Raw genomic sequence first — 7,961 nt, 5'->3', positions numbered from 1 at the left:
TGGGCTCATCCCTTCTCAATGCTATAAACTGGGTCGTCCTCATTTCTCCAGACCCCTCCCAGTCTTCCAGCTCCATCCTTCAGGACCAGCTCCCAAGGGCCACCACCACACTTCACATCAGATGGATGGAGCTACTTACAACCATTTGTTTAATTTCTATCTGTCTGTCTGTCTGTCTGTCTATATCTATCTATCTATCTGTCTGTCTGTTAGTTTGTCTGTCTATCTATCTATCTATCTATCTATCTATCTATCTATCTATCTATCTGTCTGTTTGTCTGTCTATCTATCTATCTATCTATCTATCTATCTGTCTGTCTGTTTGTCTGTCTATCTATCTATCTATCTATCTATCTATCTGTCTGTCTATCTATCTATCTGTCTGTTTGTCTGTCTATTTATCTATATATCTATCTATCTATCTGTCTGTTGTGTTTGTCTGTCTGTCTGTCTGTCTGTCTGTCTGTCTGTCTGTCTGTATATATATACAGTACATATATATATATCTGTCTATCTATCTATCTATCTATCAGTTCATCTATGTATTTATCTTTTTCCCCTCTATAACTAGACAGACAGACTCTAACACATGCACAGATCTGGGTGCCTTTAAAATAGGCGTATGATCTGGAAAGAAAAATAGCCTATAGACCCCATTTAGATAAGGGCACAAGTCCAATGTAACTGTCATCATGATGACACACTGTCACAAAGGGTAATAACTTTATATGGATGAATGTGGAAAACATGTGAAAATTACCCTCTCTCTATCTCTCTATATAAGTGCCCCTCTCTCTATGTAACTGCCCCTCTCTCGATCTCTGTATATAAGTGACCCTCTCTCTATCTCTGTATATAAGTGACCCTCTCTCTATCTCTGTATATAAGTGACCCTCTCTCTATCTCTCTATATAAGAGGAGAGAGAGAGAGATACCATGATAGAGGGAGAGAGAGAGAGATACCATGATAGAGGGAGAGAGAGAGAGAGACCATGATAGAGGGAGAGAGAGAGAGAGACCATGATAGAGGGAGAGAGAGAGGGATACCATGATAGAGGGAGAGAGAGAGAGATACCATGATAGAGGGAGAGAGAGAGGGATACCATGATAGAGGGAGAGAGAGAGAGAGACCATGATAGAGGGAGAGAGAGAGATACCATGATAGAGGGAGAGAGAGAGAGAGACCATGATAGAGGGAGAGAGAGAGGGATACCATGATAGAGGGAGAGAGAGAGAGAGACCATGATAGAGGGAGAGAGAGAGGGATACCATGATAGAGGGAGAGAGAGACCATGATAGAGGGAGAGAGAGAGAGAGAGTGAGAGGCACTTCTGGGAAATCTAATCCCCTCTATCCAGCCATAATGGAGTCTGGAGAGGAGAGCAGTCAGACAGTCCGTCAGTTAGACAGACCATCAGAGCAGAGGCTAAATGCCATGGATGACCCTGTCTGCCCCCCCCTCACACACACACACACACACACTACTCCTTGAGGGTGGAACACATACACAAAGAGAACAGATGGCCAGGTGCCCCCCCCCCCACACACACACTGCCACAGGTCATCAGTAATTCCATTGCCCCCCCTACCCGCCCCCTCCTATCTCCCCGCAGTGTGGGGTGACGTGTGTATTCCCGGCCCCCGTGTTTCTGTGTGCTCTCTGGGCTCAGCTCCTGGCACGGCGGCGGCAGCCTACGTTGTCTTGAGTGGCGCCATTTGCGTCCGCGCCGTCCGTCTCCTTTCTTATCAGCCTGTCACTCGCGCTGGTCAAATGAGCCTGGGTTAATGCATGCGTCTGTGTGTATAAGTGCGTGTGTGTGTGTGAGTGCCTGTGTGTGAGTGTGTGTGTATGTGTGCATGTGTGTGTGTGTGTGTGAGTGCGTGTGTGTGTGCGAGTGTGTCTGCAAGTGTGTGTGTGTGTGTGAGTGTGTGTGTGTGTGTGTGTGAGTGTGTGAGAGTGTGTGTGTCAGTGTGTGTGTGTATGTGTGTGTGTGAAGAACTGTACACCCCTAGGGTAAAATGACATGGATTTCACAGAGCTGTTGTTTCTGTTTTATTATCCAAGATAATAATCAAACAACACACATAGAGTAATGGAGTAAAACACATGAGATATTTTATAAATTATTTGTGTTATTGCAAATGTGTTCAACCTGCTATTGTGCAAAACATGCGAGCATCTATTGAACATAACAATAAATATTATAATCCAGAGGCCAGAAATAATAGCCCAGAGCCCAGAAATAATAGCACTGTCCAATAATGAATATAATGAATCACTTTAAATTCAATGTAATAATTTTTACTTAATTAGCAGTGTGAAATAATAAAATAATGTATCACTTTAAATCAGATATTTTAATTTTGACTTAATAAGCAGTATCAAAAAATGAAAATAATGTATCACTTTAAATCTTTTTATTTAGAAATATAGTCAACTTGGCTGTACATTTACTCTTCCGGAAAACAACTTGTTTTATTTTGCTGTAGCCATTTTTATTTTATTATTTTTAATTATTATTATATATCTATTTTATTCTGATTTTATTATTATTATTATACATCTATTTTATTCTGACTGATTTGACTGCTACTCTGCCATGGCAGGCATCCTGCTCAGTCTATGCATGTTGATGCTGAGGTTCACTGATTGCATTTAAATGACGTCACAACTGCAGCTTTCTTTCCCAGAATACCATCACTGCTAATCAGGGTGTGCAAGTATCTGAGTTTTTTCTGCTTTATCACGGGTGAAGTCTTAAACTTGAACTGGGGAAAGGTGTTGCAAAACATGGCACAGAGGATCTGCAGAACTTGTTCCTGGTTCTACCTGGTTCTACCTGGTTCTACCTGGTTCCAGTCTACCAAAACAGATGCTTAATAGAAAAACAGGAAAAGCAAATGCATTTGAGAAATTGACAGGAAATTCAAAATAGAATTACAGGCGTATCATTGTGATGCTGATGGCGTCTTTATCTTGTGTCTTTAGGATTACATCATTAGTGTGGTTTTGGAAAGAATGTTATGTTTGGTCCACCAAACTGCCATATTTCAATCTCGGCAAAGCCTAGATGGTGTGAGCTGCATGCCTGTTCTTTTTGAACAGCCGGCTGAGTATCTTTCTCTGTGCCGGAGTCATAATCTCCAACTGGCCTCTCCACTGCAGGCATTCTGGAGAGACGGAGGGAAATCAAATCAAAACAACGGAGGCATCCACGCTCAACATGCAGAGTAAGCTGAGGCCAGCAGCCAGTACCCAGTGCAGATTACAGCAGTGTTTGCATTTGTTGCGCATATTTTCCATGTCCTCGTAAATTTTCAAACATTGAAAGCGTTTTTGTGCATAGTGAATAATATAATATGATAGAAATATATAAAGAAAGTTTTTATCCCCTCTCCCCCAGGAACCTCCATTAATTTGATAGTGATCAGCACGCTCCTTCTAACAGCATTGTTAGGTCGAAGAATCAGGCCAGTAGCCAGCCCAAGGCTCAACTGGGAAGAAGAGGGAGGAAGAGGAGGATGAGGAAGAGAGGAACGCTCTGCGCATAATCACAGTAAACATAAAAACTCATTACAGAGATGATGCAGGAAACAAATAAATCGTCCGAAAACGTGGAGCTGACATTTAGTCAGTTTCAGCTTCACCTGTCGAGATAGTCAGCACACACAGGCTCAGTGAGGGAGTGGCGTTTCTCCGTGATAAGACCATGAGTTGGCTCGGACAAACAACATAAGCGGGGGGAGCCGTGGAATTCTCACGACCGGTACTTAGTTCAGACATCAACTTGACATTTTCCTAGAATAACATGAAAACAGACTTGTGAAGCAGCATCGACTCCAGTCCGATTTTTTCCGTAATGATCTGCCGTGACCTTCTCTGCCCTGTCTCTTCACTAGAATTGGGCCCCACGTTCAGCTTTATTGCCCAAGTATGTTGACACAGGTATGGAATTAGGCTCCGGTCATGAGGGGCTCTCGGAGTGAAGGCTAAATTAAAGATTTAAAGATTAAATTAAGAAAGGCAAAATTGGTGTGAATGCAGCCTGCGTAACTCAGAGATTTATGAATTATTGGTTTTTAAACAACCTGAGATAAATTATATTACTGTCAGGTACACAAACTCTAATAAAATTGGACTTCAACACATGATACCCGGAACTCACTTCACAGGAGGCCGTGTGTGTGTGTGGGTGTGTCTGTGTGTGAGACACCCCATGCACAGATGTAAATTAATCAAAATAATCCTACTGCAGTGATAAGAGCACGGCTGTGTACCTGTCTGTAGAATGTGCTCCTATGGCCTGATGAGAATGTGGTGGACAGCTCGCTGGCATTGCTTTCACACACACACAAACTGTATTTTGGTGTGTTGTTTAACACACATTATTGTAGGGGTAGAAGTGGGACAGTGTTTCACTATCTCTCCATCATGCACACATTCACAGGTGTGGTCACTATCTCTCCATCATTCATTCACTGTATCTCTCCATCATTCACACATTCACTGGTGTAGTCACTATCTCTCCATCATTCATTCACTGTATCTCTCCATCATTCACACATTCACTGGTGTGGTCACTATCTCTCCATCATGCACTCATTCACTGGTGTGGTCACTATCTCTCCATCATTCACTGGTGTGGTCACTATCACTCCATCATTCACTGGTGTGGTCACTATCTCTCCATCATTCACACATTCACTGTATCTCTCCATCATTCCACTGGTGTGGTCACTATCACTCCATCATTCACTGGTGTGGTCACTATCTCTCTGTGTGTGAGTGTGTGTGTGTGTGTGTGTGTGTGTGTGTGTGTGTGTGAATGTGTGCATATGTGTGTGTGTGTGCATGTATTTAAATGTGGAGGTTGCCAGCCATGAGAGATGGTACTGTTTGCAATCTGTATGCCTGTATTTCTTTCTCTCTGTGTGTGTGTGTGTGTGTGTGTGTGAGAATGCATTAATGTGTGTGTGCTTATGTGTTTCTGTGTCTGTGTGTGTGTGTCTGTCTGTGTAAGCATGCATATATGTGCGTATGTGTGCCTGTGTGTGTGTGTGTGTGTATGTGTGTGTGTGTGTGTGTGTGTGTGTTCTGGCTGGTGCATGTTGGATTATTGGGTGTGTTTCATTAGTTATTCTGTCTCTTAGATTTCAAGAACACTTATCCTCAGGCTACACCGGAAAAGACAAACCACAAAAACAAAACAGCTTTTCCCAGACAAGTTTGTCTGTGCGTCCCCTCCCCTCCCCAGCTCATTCATAATTCATCAATGAACCGGTCTTGGGGCGCACACAGGAGAGAAAGAGTGGGTACACAGGTACACAGACACTGCCAAGAGTGTCAGTATGCCTAAGAGACGTCGCTGAACTCAGGTGAATGTCACTTGTCCTCATGAGTCTGTCCATCTTACGTTAATGTTGTTCGTTCAGCCAGAATGTTATCTCCCAACCGCCACCATGCCTCTTGCCACACGGGGCTTGTCAATGGTCAGACTAGAACACAGGATTGGGCTCAACATGTGTCAGCAGCATTAATCAGGCTTTCAGGAGTCTGATCACACAGTTCATAATCTACATGGAACAAATCCCCAGTGTCCTCACCGACTGTGTCATTTATGCTCACTTAGGAAATACACGAATGAGCTGCATAAATATGAAAGACTAGAGTCTATACGGGTTTCAAAGGAAAACTGGGGCAGTGAAAGGGTCTGTGGCTTCCATTCTTGCATCCTGTCACCGTACAATGACAGTAAGTATCCATGACAACAAAGCTTTCAGCTGAGCGTTGGCAGACGTGTCCCCTCCCTTGGTGTCGACATATCGCTATGGCAACTGTCTCCGTCAGGTGATTACTATTGGAAGTACCAAAATGCCGACGGCGGTTTTGCGTGCACGTATACAGCGGGAGTAAATACAAACGATATAGGATGCTGTCGAATACAGAGTACAATAAAATAATGATTTGAGGAGGGAAAAGAAATAAAATGCTAATGAATATCGCAGAAATCTTTCAGCAACATTCAATATTGTCATTGAAATTATAGGCTGAATCCTTGATATGCGGCAAACAATATCCCCTCTTTTCAAATACATAAATCAAGACCTGTTGCGGGGAAGGACTGCTTTCATGAAGCCACACACGAAGCTTTAGTTCAGGCGCGGCGCTTCGACCAAGAACTCCCTTATCGACTACCTGTGGATTTTCTCGGCAAGTCAATTGCCATGTTATGAACAGGGCAGTCCTCATGGCGGTGATCGTGTCAAATGTGCTCTTCACTATGGGTCTTGTGCTATGTCGAAAAGGATCTTATGTCACCTACTAGTTGCATTTAATATTCTTTTTCTCAGTCGTGATATTCACTTGTCTTAACCAATTTCATTCCCAAAATGTTTTTTTTTCCTCAGTGGCTCATCACGTCTTCTCTTAATGGCTTTAGTTGACAATACATCAATACATATGGGACACACCCTCCCAACGGTTCAGATGCTTGCTACGCCACACACAAACAACATAGGCTATGTAGCCTACGCCCCTCACACTTTAACCATATTATGCAAGGGTGCACAATGCCCATTATTTTCATTTGTAGAGTTGCAACGGTGTTTATGCGTTGTGATGCAATTTGTCCTAGTAAAATGGTATTGGTTGAGGGCACATATTTAGCAATCCTTTATCAGAAAGAAATTAAACTTAATTTCATATCAGCAAGGATGCATGCAAGTAAGTAAGTTTCATACGACTTCTTATCAACCTATGCAAATTAAAATTCCATTCCATACTGAAAAATGGTTAAACAACCCTGTTCTCTCCTTTAAGTTTGTCAACAGACGTCGACGAATTAGGCGACAGCTCATATCCTACATCCAGACAATAAAAACGATTCATCTTCACTCACCGTCTTCCAAAATCTCCACATGTTGAGGGACATGATTTTTGAAGCCTTCATGGCTGTATAGGCTGACTATACGTCCAGAAACCATAATTAGTGAAAATGCAAAAAACTTGCCACATTACCTTTTTTTCTCCGTTGTTAGAGTTGGTTAGGGCACTTGTTCGGTCAGCACCGTTGACAAATACGTGCCCCTGTCTGTGAAGACTTGGTTCCTATTAATATCTGTCTTTCTATTGCTCACATGAGCTCCACGCCCGTCTAAGGCTTGGACCTGATTTGTTTTGCCCTTTTACTCAAAACAAACGGAGCGAGTGAAGAGAGAACAAAAATAACCGACTCTCACGTAATCCCTGGCGAAGCTGACTGTTTCCAAAGGCGCTGACTGTTTCCAAAGGCGCTCACTGTCTCCGAGTTAATTAGCGCTTTCTACTTTCTGTCTCCAACACGTTCTCAGCCGCTGTTATCGAACTAGCTATCCAGCTTCTGCTCACCGCGCCCACCTTCGCGTCTCCCCGGCACCTCCGTAATGCCGTCTGACACAATCTGACTGACTGACAGACAGGAGTCTGTTGGTTTTTCACAGGTGAACGTCTTTCTCAAGAAATATCACCCATGGCTACAGATATCTTGGACTTCTCACTAATAGCCAATGAGCTGGAAGTTAAAGGAAGGAAATGTTTCCAGGGAAGACATTTTATTGGCATATGTAAAGATATCAAATAGTTGATAAGAAGTAAATCAGTTGTGGTATTTTTGTAAACTTCCATGGCCCATTTCACTGGGGCACTGTTACACATCATTTAGACAACATTGACAGGGTAGGATTAACCCTAGACCTTAAAGAGAGGAGGAGAGGAATATGGGTACCTGTGTGCATGTGCGTGTGTATACATGCATGTGTGTGTGTGTGTGTGTGTTCATGAGTGTGTGTGTGTGTGTGTGTGTGTGTTGGCGGGTGTGTGTGCGTGTGTGTGTGTCTGTGTGTTTGTGTGTGCATGCAAGTGTGTGTGTGTATGTGCGTGTGTGTGTGTGTGCATGCGTGTGTGTGTGTGTGAGTGTGTGAGA

General features: G+C 43.1%; 1 protein-coding gene across 1 annotated transcript in view; it reads right to left on the bottom strand.

Annotated features, from left to right (window-relative positions):
• fxyd6 (FXYD domain containing ion transport regulator 6) overlaps window positions 1-7,538 on the bottom strand; it is a 19,943-nt gene extending 12,405 nt beyond the window's left edge. Inside the window, exon 1 of the mRNA XM_031573957.2 lies at window positions 7,019-7,538. The gene's annotated coding sequence lies outside the window, so the exon portion shown is untranslated. The remainder of the gene's footprint in view (window positions 1-7,018) is intronic.
• Between the last annotated feature and the right edge of the window lie 423 nt (window positions 7,539-7,961).

This window comes from Clupea harengus, chromosome 9 (assembly GCF_900700415.2).
Source record: "Clupea harengus chromosome 9, Ch_v2.0.2, whole genome shotgun sequence".
NCBI classification, from domain to species: domain Eukaryota; kingdom Metazoa; phylum Chordata; class Actinopteri; order Clupeiformes; family Clupeidae; genus Clupea; species Clupea harengus.
This window is presented reverse-complemented; position numbering and strand designations above follow the sequence as displayed.